At 42.7% G+C, this 16,075-nt stretch overlaps 1 pseudogene; it reads left to right on the top strand.

The window, feature by feature from the left end:
- The first annotated feature begins 15,166 nt into the window (after positions 1-15,166).
- LOC105501228 lies at positions 15,167-15,518 on the top strand (annotated as a pseudogene).
- Positions 15,519-16,075: the final 557 nt, after the last annotated feature.

Genomic DNA, 16,075 nt, shown 5'->3' on the forward strand with positions numbered 1-16,075 from the left:
AGCTAGTATTACAGGCATATACCACCATGCCCAGCTAATTGTTATATTTTTTTTTAAGCAGAGATGGGGTTTTACCATGTTGGCCAGGCTGGTCTTGAACTCCTGGCCTCAGGTGATCCACCTGCCCCAGCCTCCCAAAATTCTGGGTTTACGAGCGTGAGCCACTGCACCCTCCTTCTCTCATTTTTATGCTAAGGAAACTTAAGCATGTTCTGAGCAACTCAGGCAAGTCTAGACCCTGAAAACCTCAAGCAGGAATTCCAGCAAGGACTTAGGGCAGGAGGGAAAGGTAGTCAGGTAAAGGACCTGCCTTAGTGAGGAGGGGGCTGCAGGTGTGGTTGAAATTCTAAGACACCAGACTTCAGAGGTGCCTGAAATTTCCCTGCTTGGCTATAATGCCCTAGGGTGGCCAATCAGTCTGTAAACACTCACTGAACTATGGCTGATAATAGTTCACTCACTGAACTATTAGTGATCTATGGCTTCATAACAATTTACTCCAAAACTTAGTGGCTCACAACAACGATAATCAATTTTTATCACTATGATGTATGTAAGTCAGGAATTCCAAAGCAGCTTGGTTGGGTGTTTCTGGCTCAGACCTTCTCATGAAGTGGTGGTCAACATGTCAGCCAGGGCTGCAGTCATCTGAAGGCTTGACTGGGGACAGAGATTCATGTTTTCAAGGTGGTTCACTCACACAGCCAGCAAGTTGGTACTGGCTTTCAGTGGGAGCCTCAGTTCCTCTCTCTGTGCGTCCGTCCCTCCACAGAGCTGCTTGAGTGTCTGTATTTGTTTTGAAATTGTTGCATAGAAAATTACCACAAACTTAGTAGGTTAAAACAGTACCCATGTATTATCTCACAGTTCTGGAGGTCAAAAGTACAGGCAGGCTCAACTGGTCTCTCTGCTTCCAAGGCCAAAATCAAGGTGTCAGCTGGTCTGGGTTCTCACTGGGAGGTTCTAGGGAAGATTCTGCTTCCAAACCCATTGAGGTTGTTGCCAGAATTGTTCCATGCAGTTTACAGGATTGAGGTCTCCAGTTTCTGGCAGGCTGTTAGCTGAGGGCTGCTCTCAGCTTCCAGAGGCCACTCTCAGGCCCAGAGGCTCCCTCTATTGTTAAATCAGCAACAATGCATCAGGTCCTTCTTGAGCTTTGAATCTCTCTGACTTCCTCTTCTGCTCCCAGCTGAAGAAAACTCTCAGCTTTTAAAGGGCTCATAAGATTAGATTGGGCCCACTCACTCTTCCTATTGTAACATCAACTGATTAGTAAACTTAATTACACCTGCAATATCCCTCCTGCCATGCAACACAAGATAGTGATGGGAGGCTGGGCATGGTGGCTCACACTTGTAATCCTAGCACTTTGGGAGGCCGAGGTGTGCAGATCACTTGACGTCAGGAGTTCAAGATGAGCCTGGCCAATATGGCAAAAACCCTTCTCTACTAAAAATACAAACAACAACAACAACAACAACAAAACAATAGCTGGGCATGGTGGGATGCACCTGTAGTATCAACTATTTGGGAGGTAGAGGCAGGAGAAGCACTTGAACCTGGGAGGCTGAGGTTGCAGTGAGCTGAGATCATGCCACTGCACTCCAGCCTGGGTGACAGAGAGAGACTCTGTCTCCAAAAAAAAGAAATAGTGATTGGAACACACTACAGTAGAGTGCAAAGATGATAGGGGCCAGCAGAGTATGAGATTTCCAGTTCTTCCACGTCTTCACTAACATTTGGTAGTATCTTCTTTTCTCACTTTTACTATCCTGGCTGGCCATTTAACACCATTAATTCAGCAAGCACTTACTGAGTCTCCACAACTTTGTGCTGAGTGCCTAAAATCATGTAAACATGAACCAAGTAGGTACTCAATAAATATTTGTTGGCTGATTTTCCAGATGTTGGAGACATAAAATTAATTAGACATGAACTCTACTCTCAAGGAGCTTAAAAGTAAATATGTAGAGAAAGACTGATGACCAGCACATAAATAATACAATAAAAAAAGCAATAAGGGCCAAAAGGAGGGGAATTCAGAAGAAAGAGAAAATGTCTTTTAATTTAGAAAGACTCAAATCAAGGGAAACATCCTTGAGTAAGTGGCATTTGAATGGGTTTTGTAAGAACAAATTAGGATTTAGATATGCAGAGGTGATGGAGAACAGTGGTAGTGGCTAATATTTCAAACAGATAGAAAGAGCATGAGTGAGGCTGGCACGGTGGCTCATACCTGTAATCCTAGCACTTTGGGAGGCTGAGGCGAATGGACTGCTTGAGCTCAGGAGTTTGATACCAGCCTGGACAACGTGGTGAAACCCCAACACTACAAAAAAATACAAACATTAGCCAGGCATGGTGGCACGTGCCTATAGTTCCAGCTACTTGGTAGGCTGAGGCAGGAGGATCCCTTGAGCCTGGAAGATCAAGGCTGCAAAGAGCTGAGATTGCACCACTGCACTCCAGCCTGGGTGCAGAGTGAGACCCTGTCTCAAAAAAAAAAAAAAAAAAAAAGAAAAAAGAAAGGAAGAAAGAAAAGAAAAGAAGCCTCAGTGATAAAGATTCTCCAGTCTAAGAACTGCACACTCGGAGCTTTCTGAACACTTTCAATGCCCAGAGGTATTTTGTTTGGTCTTCTCAATCTCTTATAAAAATTTAAATTTGAATGCATTTCGTAGAGCATGCATTTTGTAATTCTAGTTCAGTCAATACAAGATCCTGTTGTCCTAAACCCCTCTTCAGCCTCTTCATAGATTTATGGTATCCACCTGGCATCTGAGGAATTTGTGTTTGAGAGCATGGAGTTCAATCCGTTTGTTTTACACATAAGAAAACTGAAGTTCCAAAAAAGTTAAATGACTCAAGGAAGTACTGAGAGTCAGTGGTGGAGTTTCTACCTGAATTCCAGCCTCTTGATGTCCCGTCTGAGCTTCTTTGGCAGAGGCTGATAGACCAAGGAGCTCCGTCACTCTTAGATAAACCCGCTTTGGCTGTCAACCAATAAGTATGTTTCTTCTTGAGAGAAGTTTTATAAAGGAAGAGGGAGGAATTCAAGATTGCTAGGCAAAGAAGAGGAGAGAGGCTGAAATGTGCTTTCTTTTTTTCATTTTGCTTGGACCTAAATGGCAGGAAATTTCTTAACGAAAATTAGAAGGCAACTAGAATATCTCTTCCCATCTCATGAAATACATTGCTTTCTAAAGTCAACCGAATCCAAGCAGCTGACTTTCAAAATGGGGCCGAAGGAGACTCTAAAGTGCCACCTGGTGGCCATCTTCAGCACACGCGAAAAGGAAAAGGGATTGCAGTGAGATATTTGATTCAGGTAGGGCTGATAGCGTAGAAAACTCCCCAGCGAAAAAAGTGGTATTAAAAGTAACAAAAGAGGCCGGGCGCGGTGGCTCACGCCTGTAATTCTAGCACTTTGGAAGGCCGAGGAGGGCGGATTGCCTGAGTTCAGGAGTTGGAGAACAGCCTGGGCAACACGGTGAAACCCCGTCTCTACCAAAATACAAAAAATGGACTGGGCGTGGCGGCGTGTGCCTGTAGTTCCAGCTACTCGGGAGGCTGTGGCAGGAGAATTGCTTGAACTCGGGAGGTGGAGGTTGCAGTGAGGCGAGATCACGCCACTGCACTCCACCCTGGGCGACAGAGTGAGACTCCGTCTCAAAAAAAAAAGAAAAAGAAAGAAGGAATAAAAAGGTTTTATTTGACCTGCGGCCAAACCAATGAGAAGTTCGGTGGAGGTGGGTTAGAGTGAAGTTCAGGACTTTTAAAGCACTTGTGAGAATGTCTTCCCGTAGGAGTAAGGAAACAGGTGATACAGAAACAGATAAGGACATCCGGTGAGAGGAGTAAGGTAGGAAGGGATGAGGGTTCTAACCTTCCTACAGGCTTGGGAGTACTTAGCCTGGGGATGTTTCTCCAAGCCTTCAAGTTGTCTGCAAGAGAGACAGTTCCATATATATGGTGTTTTTCAATATATTTTTTTACAAATACTATCTATGTTTTAAAATATGCATTGAACATGGAGAAACACCGTCTCTACTAAAAATACAAAATTAGCTAGGCGTGGTGGTGCATGCCTGTAATCCCAGCTACTCGGGAGGCTGAGACAGGAAAATCGCTTGAACCCACGAGGCGGAGGTTGCGGTGAGCCAAGATCGCGCCATTGCACTCCAGCCTGGGCAACAAGAGCGAAACTCCGTCTCAGGAAAAAAAAAAAAACAACACTGAATTTATTACAGGTTTATAACATAACCACCATAAAAGAGGTGAGAAAAAAGATTTAAGTAACTTTGGACTGTTATTTAACTATGTACTCTAAAGGTAAAGAGCACACAATATTTTACTGTATTTAGTAAATTTGTTTTTCACAAGGCTGTAGGTTAGAAATTCTGAAACTGTTTTGTGTGTAATCTAGTGTTGAACAAATAAGTAAATATATTGTGAATAATAACCACCGAATTTTTTACTGTCAGAGAAAGGAATTAAAAACAAGAAAGGGAAATAACAGAATGAACCCTGAAAACTGGAATGGGACTGGAGCTATCAATATAAAATCATAGTTCTTTTTGTTGTTTGTTTTTTGTGTTATTCAGACGGAGTCTCTCTCTGTTGCCCAGGCTGGAGCATAGTGGTGAGATCTCAGCTCACCACACCCTCCATCTCCCGAGTTCAAGCAATTCTCCTGCCTCAGCCTCCCGAGTAGCTGAGACTATAGGTGTGCGCCACCACGCCTGGCTAGTTTTTGTATTTTTAGTAGAGACGGGGTTTCACTATGTTGGCCAGGCTGGTCTCAAACTCCTGACCTTGTGATCCGCCCGCCTTAGCCTCCCAAAGTGCTGGGATTACAGGCATGAGCCACTGCGCCTGGCAAAGTCATAGTTTTTAATAGAGACAGAAATAAGTAAAGACATGTTTAAGTGTACACATACGTATATTTCCTAGCCCTGCTCACTGAGTGAGGAAGCAATAACACCCCAGTAGCAGTAAGCATCTAGTGCCCAGATATATTTTTGTTTGTTTGTTTGAGATGGAGTCTCGCTCTGTTGCCCAGGCTGGAGTGCAGTGGCGCCATCTCGGCTCACTGCAAGCTCCGCCTCCTGGGTTCTCACCATTCTCCTGCCTCAGCCTCCCGAGTAGCTGGGACTACAGGTGCCCGCCACCATGCCCGGCTAATTTTTTTTTTTTTTTTTTGTATTTTTAGTAGAGACGGGGTTTCACCACAGATCTTTCTTTCTAAATATTATTCTCCAGTAAAAAGGAACCCCGTCTGCTTAAAGGGATAGCTGATTATATGGCTGGGGCAGGGAAGAATGGAATGAACTTAGGACATCTTGTGGAGCACTATAGTAACTAAGGAAGTGCTCAAAAAATGATGGACACATGTTGAAATGACACAAGCCAACTTGGTAGGACTCCTAGATCTGGGGCAATCTGAACAACAAAAATGTTTAAAAGATAAATGTTCACTCACAGATTAAAACCAGTATTCATGAACCCATACTTATTTAAATAAAAAATTGAATAAACAAATAAATGAGGAAGAAAGGAGAGTTCTTTCTTACTGTAACCCTCCAATTAATAAATGCAGAAGGAGTGATGCAAATAGAAAGTCACCAGTTGCAAAGATCACAGTAAAAATTGTTTTTCAAGAACGTATCAGTGGATGCTAAAATTCATGGATGAAGCTATTACCAGAAACATGATATTTATATAGTCTGTAAGTATTTTTCCATGAGCTGCTCATTAATTACAGTGAGAAATGTCATAACTTCACAATGTAGAAATGTGGCATGTGTAGCCTTAACCAAGATTAAAGCTTATTGTGTGCTTCCTGATATGATGAACTGAGAAGAACATGGCATCCCTTATGCGGTATCCTTACCAAAAATGCATAACCTGAATGTAATGTCTGCAAGGAATGCAGACATACCCAAATGGAGGGATACTCTACAAAATAACTGACAGTCACTCTTCAAAGGAGTCAAGGTTGGAAAAGGTAAAGAAAAACTGAGACATCAAATCCCAGCTTTAAACAGGCTAATAAATAAAGGCAATATGTAATCCTGGTTTGGATCAGGGATCGTAAAAAGGACAGTATTGAAACAGATAACAAGAATTAAATGAGATAGTAATGAATTAAGTAGTAATGTTAACTCCCAGTTTTATCTTTATACTGTTATTATATCATATGCTAACATTTGGAGAGGTTAGGTAAAGAGGATATAGAAATTCTTTGTACTGTTTTTGTAAGTCTTACGTCATTTACAATAAAAAGTTTTCAAAAACTAAGCAAGAATTATGAATCATCCACTGTGTATATGGCACTTTCACCAGAATATAATTTCTCAAGAAATGTGTATCCTGGTCCATTAGAGAACTTTCAACATAATATCAAGTAATTAATTGGAACATTGTCCTTCTATGAGCTAGAAATCCAATAACTTTCTTCTTGTACATCTCACATAGCTCTCTTAATTAATTAATTTGTTCATTTTTTTTAATTAAAAAACTATGGGCTAGGCCTCATGCTGGGAACACAATAATGAATGAGCCAGACATAATTCCTACCTTCCATAAACTAAAAGTCACATGGAGATATAATTAAAGAGTCAATTACAGTGCGTAATAAGTACCATGAGGTGTTAAGCAATTTCAGGCAGCAGAATGTGGCAGTTAGCACAAATTCTAGAGCCATATCATCTGAGTTCAAATCTGTGCTCCGTCACCAGCTGCGTGACTTTGGGAAAGTTACATAAACTCTCTATGCCTCAATTTTCTCATCTGTACAATAAAAAGAATAATAGTATCTACATCATATGGTTGTTGTGAAAATTAAAGGAGTTAATTTTATAAAGTTGCACTTAGAATGGTGCCTGGTGAATCGCTTGAGCTCAGGAGTTTTGAGACCAGCCTGGGCAACATGGTGAAACCATGTCTCTACAATAAAAGAAAAAAAATTAGCTGGGCATGGTGGCAGGCACTATAGTCCCAGCTACCTGGGAGGCTAAGGCTGGGGGACCAATTGAGCCTGAGAGGTCAAGGCTGCATTGAGCCGTGGTAACATCACTGCACTCCAGCCTGGGTGGCAGAGCAAGACCCTGTCTCAAACAAAAAAAGGTGCTTGGCACGCAGTAAGTCTAGAAAATGAATAGGCACACATCAGTGGGGCCGGGGGGGCTCTACTGTGTGAAGAAGGGGAGTCTTTAAGAAAAAAGTGCAGAGCAAGTGGCAAGTAGGCTAAGACCCAAAAGGCAGAACAATCAGGCTTTGCGAAGGCCCGGAATTGAGACAGGGCAAAGAGATTTGCAAAACTGAAAGAATAAGTGGCCCAAGTGATGAGCGGTGAGAAATGAAGTTAGAGGTAAGTAGGGACCAGATCATACGGGGCCTTTTCACTGGAGTGAAAGAGCCTGGACTTCACCTTTTAAGGCTGTGGGAAGCCGTGGTGAGATGGAGGCAGGAGGAGCATCTCAACCGGCCCTTTCGAAAGATTTCTGAGGCAACAAAGTGGAGATTGAGAGAGGAGATTCGCAGCAGGCCACACGGGAGCCACAAGAGGCGGGAGGCTTTTGTGGTGATCCAAAGAGGAGATGGTAACGTGCTGGACAAAGAGAAGTGGACAGATTGGAAAGATCCTTAGAAGGTTGAATCCTTTTGCTTTCCACTAAGATATGAGCACTATGAGAAGAGAATTTTTCAACAGATTTATTGAGATGTTAGGCACGTACCATACAATTCACCCCTTTAAAATGTACAACTGAATAGCGTTTAGTATGTCCACACTTGGGTATCCATTGCCACAATAGATTTTAGGACATTTTTGGCAGCCAGGCAAAATCCCATATCCATTAGTAGTCACTCCACATTTCTCCCCAAACTCCCTCCCCCAAGTCCTAGGCAACCACCTACTTTCTATTTCTATACATTTGCCTATAGACATTTCATATAAATAGAATCATACAATATGGTCTTTCGTGACTGGCTTCTTTCACTTGGCATAACGTTGTCAAGGTTCTTGTACGTCACAACATGTATCAGTACTTCATTACCTCATGGCTGACTAATATGCCATTGTATGGATATGCCACATTTTATTTATCTATTCAATAGTGGGACATTTGGAGCATTAATACTTTTTGGCTATTTTGAAGAATACTGCTATGAACATTCATGTACGCATTTTTGTGTGGATGGGTGTTTTCATTTCTCTTGGTATATACCTAGGAGTGGAATTTCTAGGTCATATGGTAACGCTATATTTAACGTTTTGAGGAATCACAAAGTGACTGCACTATTTTACATTCCTACCAGCAGTGTATGAGGAAGTCAAATGTTTAATATCTTTGCTAACACTTATTGTTAGTCTTTTTTATTGTAGCCGTCTTGATTGGTGTGTAATGGTATTTCATTGTCGTTTCGGGCTGCAGTTCCCTTATGGCCAATGATAGTAAACATCTTTTCATATGCTTGTTTTGAAGCCCACCTCCCAGGTTCAAGTGATTCCCCTGCCTCAGCCTCCTGAGTAGCTGGGACTACAGGTGCCTACCACCACACCCAGCTTTTTTTTGTATTTTTAGTAGAGACAGGGTTTCACCATGTTGGCCAGGCTGGTCTCAAACTCCTGACCTCAGGTGATCCACCTGCTTCAGCCTCCCGAAGTGCTGGGATTACAGGTGTGAGCCACCGCGCCCAGCCTGTGATGACTATTATGAATGCCTGAAGTAGAGCAACTGGTAATTACTGTGCATCTACTGGTGTCAAAAGCTTTCATAAATGACCTACCATGTATTCTCTTTAATCACCTTGTGTCGACAGCACTTCCCTGATGAGCCAGTTTGATCACAGACAAAATGGAAATTATACTTCATTCTAAATAAATGACAAACCTCTTTCAAAGACTTACAAAACATTGTTTTTGTAATGTATTCTGGAGTTTTGCTATGATCAGTTTCAAGAATACTGGTCTACACTTTCCAGAATTTACTTATCCCCTCCCATATGTACCTGTCTTTTGTTTTCTGGCACTAATTTTTTTTTTTTTTTTTTGAGACGGAGTCTCCCTATGTTGCCCAGGCTGGAGTGCAATGGTGAGATCTCAGCTCACCACAACCTCCGCCTCCCAGGTTCAAGTGATTCTCCTGCCTCAGCCTCTCAAGTAGCTGGAATTACAGGCGCCTGCCACCTTGCCCAGCTAATTTTCGTATTTTTAGTAGAGATGGGGTTTTGCCATGTTGGCCAGGCTGGTCTTGAACTCATGACCTCAGGTGATCCACCTGCCTCAGCCTCCCAAAGTGCTGGGATTACAGGCGTGAGCCACCGCACCCAGCCGTCTGGCATTAATTTTGCCCACAATTTTTTTAGTTAGAACTAACACCATTTCCATGATCAAGTGAATTTGAGTTCACAGTTTCAGAAACACACACGACCTAGAATAAATGTCTCTGTGTCTTTCTTTCTGTGTTTCCAGCTGCCTGTTACTTTCTGTAATATCAGCTCAAGGGACACAAATGTCACTTCATAGACAACTCTTACAGAGGCTCCTCAACTTCTTCCTAACATTAAGCACAGCTTGACACAAAACCGAGGGAAACTGGGCAAATTTTATTACTGGGCAAATTGTATCCACTGCCCATTTTTCCATTTCCTGAGGCCCCCTAGTATTTAAATGGGGTCAACTCAGATTACCTTTAGGCATATGGGTGCAGGGCTAATTTTCAGAACTTATTTTCAGCACAATAGGGCATTCTCATTTCAAACAAAAAACCCCATCATGCTTTCTTTCACCTGCTCAAAGATGCAGCCCCACCATGCCCATCTCCCTAAAAGCTTTCTGCAGCCCACTAAAAATATCCAATGTTGACAGATGCAAGCTATCAATACAGAGACTCAAGATCCCAGGGTGAGAAGTGGCCAGAGGCGAAGTCTTGATAAACAGCTCAAATTGGCTCTTACTCCACAGGTGACGCCTAGTTTATCTGGGTAATTGTAAAGGGCATTTTACAGCAAATCAATTAAATGAAAATCTTTTAAACCCTTTTTAAATGGGGGGAGGAAAGGGAGGGTGGAGAGGGCCAACCTTTGTAAGCTAACAGGTGATTTTAATTGGAACCAGCAGCGTTATACCATGTTTTTGACCCATTCGGTAAAGGCAGAAAAAGAAATCAATAAATTTCCATCAGCATTTGCCCTCCTGGAGTCTATAAGTAGAATGGAGACACGAACCCCAGTTAATGGCTTCATCAAGCACCTCACTGATTCTCTAACAGAATTAAACAGGTTGCAGGTCTCTCCCCGTTGTCCTCTGCATTGAGATTCAAAATACCCCAGTCTGCTGGGTGCTCCTAGGTGACACATGAGGTACCATCCTCCTCATTACAAGCACCACTAACCACCCCCAGGCCCAACCATGACAGACCTCCTGAAGCAGTCCTGTCTCAGAGATGGGAATGCACGCACTGACCCTTTATTAAAAGCAAAACACAGGAGCTCCATGTTTTACTCCTGGAAATAGATCTATGGAGAATCCACAGGGCCTAACAGTTGGGCAGCTTGACTTCAGTCACGTGTTAGTTGTGTAACCCTTGGGTAAATTACTTAAACTTTCTAATCTGCCGTTCCCTCGTCTTTATACAGGGGAATAATGATGCCAACTCTCATTGGCTTGTTTTGAGATTAAATGTTGTTGTGTGTCAGTATACTTAAAGGTACATCCGAAGATTTGAATAGGCAGTTTACAGCAGACAAAAATTAAAATGGCATCCAACACACGAGAAGATACACTATCTCACTCAGAATAACAGCAACGCAAAATAAAACCATACCGAGATGCTACTTTTCATCTGTCACTGGCAAAAAGCCCATGATTTGAGAGTATATTCTGTTGATGAAGTGATGGGGAAACAGGCACTCATTCATTGTTGAGGACTCAAAACAGGATCACCTATTAGAATGGAATTTGTAAATATCTGAAAAAACTATATATGCATTTACCCATTGAGCCAGAAATCTAGGAATCTATCCCAAAATACAGGAGCAAAAATTCAAAATGACTCATATGCATGTTAAATATCTGTACCATTATTTATAATTGCAAATGTATGGAAATAATTCAAATGTCTATGAACAACTAGTTGAATAAAATAGGGTTACATGGATGCAGTGGAATACTCTGAAGCTATAAAAGGTAATGAGATAGAGCTGTATATGCTGATGGTGAGTGGCATCCAGGATATATTAAGTGAAAAAAGGATGTGGAATGTATAAAGAGAGAGACAGAAAGAATCATACCTTTTGTGTAAAAAAAGAGAAAACAAGTGTAAATACACATATGTGTTTGCTTATATTCACAAAAAGAAACATTGGAAAAATTTTTAAAAACTAATAGAAGTTGAGAAGGATCATCAGGAATATAGTTAGAAGCAAGATTTCTTTTTCTTTTTTTTTTTTTTTGAGATGGAGTCTCACTCTGTCACCCAGGCTGGAGCGCAGTGGCGCAATCTTGGCTCTCTGCAACCTCCGCCTCCTGGGCTCAAGCGATTCTCCTGCCTCAGGAGTAGCTGAGATTATAGGCATGTGCCACCACATCCAGCTAAATTTTGTGTTTTAGTAGAGACAGGGTTTCACCACATTGGCCAGGCTGGTCTCGAACTCTTGACCTCAAGCTATCTGCCCACTTCGGCCTCCCAAAGTGCTGGGATCATAGGTGTGAGCCACCGCGCCCGGCCACAAGATTTCTTTAAACGTACTTTATATAAATTTGATTTTGAAAACATAGAAACATTTTCTATGTTCAAAAATGTTATTACATTTAAAAAGTAATCCCTGAACATTAAAAATGAAAAAAAACTTTACTATGAATTAATTGGATATGTAAACCCTCAGGGAAAAGAGTTATTTCAAGTGACTTTAGATCACAGTAATAGAGGAATGTATTCTAAACACAAATGAAGCGAGGTGTGGTGACTTGTACCTGTGATCCCAACCCTTTCTCCACTGAGGCAAGAGGATCACTTGCTTGAGGCCAGGAGTTCAAGATCAGCCTGGGCAACATAGCAAGACCACAGTCTCCACAAAATAATAATAATAATAATAATAAATTAGCCAGTCAGGGTGGCTGAGGTGGAAGGATCATTTGAGCCCAACAGTTTGAGGCTGCAGTAAGCTGTGACTGCACCACTGCACTCCAGCATGGCCAACTGAATGAGACCCTGACTCCTAAAAAATTATTTTAGGCCGGGTGCCATGGCTCACGGCTGTAATGTCAGCATTTTGGGAGGCCGAGGCAGGCGGATCACCTGAGGTCGGGAGTTCGAGATCAGCCTGACCAACATGGAGAAACCGCATCTCTGCTAAAAATACAAAATTAGCCGAGCATGGTGGCGCATGCCTGTAATCCCAGCTACTCAGGAGGCTGAGGCAGGGGAATCGCTTGAACCCAGGAGACGGAGGTTATGATGAGCCGAGACTGCGCCATTGCACTCCTGCCTGGGCAATAAGACCAAAACTCAGTCTCAAAAAAAAAAAAAAAAAAAATTTAGACTTTATTTGGTAGCTTAATTGTAGTCATAATATTTGTTTTATTGCTTTAAAACTATTTTGTGGCCAGGTGTGCTGGCTCACACCTGTAGTCCCAGCACTTTGGGAGGCTGAGGTGGGCAGATCACGAGCTCAGGAGATCGAGACCATCCTGGCCGACGTGGTGAAGCCCCAGCTCTACTAAAATACAAAAAATTAGCTGGGCGTTGTGGTGCATGCCTGTAATCCCAGCTACTTGGGAGCCTGAGGCAGGGGAATCACTTGAACCCAGGAGACGGATGTTGCGGTGAGCCAAGATCGCGCCACTGCACTCAAGCCTGGAAACAGAGCAAGACTCCATCTCAAAAAGAAACCAAAAAAACAAACAAAAAAAACAACTATTTTATGTATTGTAGACTAATGCAGTAAGTAGTAGTAATGTCAGGAACCAAGATTTTCAATGTAAGAAAAAAGACATAAAGGATAAATTTTAAAATGTTAAGTAAAGATCTTGGCAAATAAAAAGAGATGATGTAGTAAATCTTAACTTTTTGTTTTTGTTTTTGTTTTTTGGAAAGAGACTCTCCACATGGGGAGGGTGCCTGACCAAGGGGTCCAGAACACTCTGAGTTTCTTCCTTTGGCTTGGGGTTCTCTTAGATGGTCTTAGCTAAAAGCAACAGAAATAGGTACTCATTGACTTGAGTGGAAAAAAATGACTTATTAGGAAAAACAACCTGTTAGGAGCGTAGCCAGAGAAACAAAGGAAATGTCAAACCATCATCCCCCGTGGGAGGGCCCTGCGAACCGTTTTAGTCATCTATTGCAGCACCACAAAACACAGCCGATTAATACAACAGCAGTGTCCTGTTTCTCAGAATTGTGTGGAGGGATTGGCTAGAAGTTCTTCTGTTGGTTTCTTCTGAACTCACTCAGGTGACAACATCCAGCTGGTGGAGAGACTGGGGCAGGACTCAGCTGGGAAAGCTGTGAAGATGGGGCCATTCTCTCCACGTGGTCTTTTATCCTCCAGGAGGTTAAACTGGGCTTTTTCCCATCATACCGTGGGCAATGGTCCAAGAGAGTAGTAACTGCAAGGCCCATCCTGGCAGCTGTGCAGCATCGCTCCCACCGTGCTCTGCTGGCCAAAGAACATCATCGGGACATCCCAGATTCAAGTGTTCATACTTCACCTTTTAATAGGAAAGGCCACAAATAATTTGTATCTGCTTTTAATCAGCCAAAGTCCATCTATAAACAGTGGTTGTCATTGGTAACAATGATTGGCAGCTCCTTCCATCAAGAAGTAGACCCCTTGAATCTGGACCAGCCTTGCGACATGTTTTAAATGGTAGAATGCTGGAAATGACATGGGCCACAGCATCCCAGAAAGGCTGTATCTTCTCCTTCCTGGAACACTGCCTTTGCCGTGTCAAAAAGTCTGATCTAGACTCCAGTAGGATGCAAGACCACATGGAAAGAAAGCTACGCCAGGCTCCCGGCAAAGCTCAGCTCACAGTCAACACCACATGAATGTATCTACATGAGTTTGCCCATAACAGGCCAGAGGAAGAACTGCCCAACCAGCTCACAGAATCATGAGCAATAAGTTGTGGTTTCAAGCCATTACATTTTGGGGTAGTTTGTCACACAGCAATAGATAACCACCTCTGGGGCTCTCAGCATCAGGAATTGTGCAAAGTCTCTCTGAATTTGTCATTAACATAACTGCTCCTAAGTCTGGTGCCCTGGCCTCTTGGCTGCAAGATTGCCAACTTTAAGTTAAGAGTCTACTTCTGAACCAACTAGCTACGGCAGGAAAGGGAGGGGCTGAGTCACTTAGCACAGACAGAGGTCCTGAGGGTCACCCAAGCTGATATCTCCTGTTACCTCCACACTGCATCCCAAGGAGTCTGCTATTTCTGATCTCAATCTTCAAAACCCCAGCCCATTTCTCCACATCCTTGCCAACGTGTATATTATCTTTCATCTTTTCGATACTGCCATTCTGACATGTGTGAGGTAAGAACTCATTGTGCTTTTAATTTTTATTCTCCTAATGATTAGTGATGTTGAACATTTTCTCATCTATTAGTTGGCATTTGCATTTGTTTGTTTGTTTGAGATGGAGTTTCGCTCCGTCACCCAGGCTGGAGTACAGTGGCACCATCTGGGCTCACTGCAACCTCTGCTTTCTGGGTTCAAGTGATTCTCCTGCCTCAGTCTCCCCAGTAGCTGGGATTACAGGCGTGCGCCACTGTGTCCAGCTAAGTTTTTGGATTTTTAGTAGAGACGGGGTTTCACTATGTTGACCAGGCTGGTCTCAAACTGCTGACCTCAGGTGATCCACCTGCCTCGCCCTCCCAAAATGCTGGGATTACAGGCGTGAGCCACTGCGCCCATCCTGTTTTCTTCTGAGAAATGTCTATTAAGCTCCTTTGCCCATTTTTTAATGGGAACCCTTCTCCACTCTTGGTGGGAATGTAAGCTAGTACAGCCATTGTGGAAAATTGTATGAAGGTTCCTCAAAAAACTAAAAATAAAATTGCCATATGATCCAGAAACCCCACATCTGGGTATACCCTAAGGACTTGAAATGAGTATGTCTGCTCTTCCCGGGACGTTGTCTAGAGGCACTTGGAATGGTCCACCATTTGACATACTGCCGTAGGCTTTCCTACAATTCAGCCTCTAACAAAACTAGGCTGTCCCGAACACCTGGTAATAGAATTGTTTACCTTTATACCAGGAAGGTTGGGAAAGCACCAAAATCTGCATGTGGGCATGTGTCCAGGCAGACTTCATTTTGAAGTTTGTGCTGTGAGATCTAAAGTTCTTATGAGATTGCCCCAAACAAAAAAACATGTCAGCAGGGCCTGTGGTGGTTTTGTGTGTGCTAGATGTGTTCATGACAGGATCAAGAGCGCTTTCCTTATCAAGAAGTGGAAAACCATTGTGAAAGTGTTGATGGCACAAGCATAGTCAGAAAGCTAAGTAAAAAATGAAGCTTACAGCCGGGTATGGTGGCTCATGCCTGTAATCTCAGCACTTTGGGAGGCCAAGCTGGGCGGATCACCTGAGGTCAGGAGTTTAAGACAAGCCTGGCCAACATGGTGAAACCCTGTCTCCACTAAAAATACAAAAATTAGCCTAGTATGGTGGCACACACGTGTAATCCCAGCTACTTGGAAGGCTGAGGCAGGAGAATCATTTGAACCCAGGAGGTAGAGGTTGCAGTGAGATCATGCCACTGCACTCCAGTGTGGGTGACAGAGTGAGACTCTGTCTCAAAAAACAAAACAAAACAAAACAAAAAAGAAGCCTTTTGGAGTCATAATTTTTTTTTAAAAATCACTATGTCAAAGAGCTATCTGTGCTCCATGTTCATTACAGCATTATTCACAATAGCCAAGCTATGAAATCAACCTAAGGCTTCATCAAGGGATGAATGAATAAAGAAAATGTGGTACATATAAACAATGGAGTATTAAACAGTCATTAAAAAGAAGAAAATTCTGTCACCTGCAACAATGTGAATGAACCTGGAGGAC

This window comes from Colobus angolensis, unplaced genomic scaffold (genome assembly GCF_000951035.1).
Source record: "Colobus angolensis palliatus isolate OR3802 unplaced genomic scaffold, Cang.pa_1.0 Scaffold7, whole genome shotgun sequence".
Classification (NCBI taxonomy): domain Eukaryota; kingdom Metazoa; phylum Chordata; class Mammalia; order Primates; family Cercopithecidae; genus Colobus; species Colobus angolensis.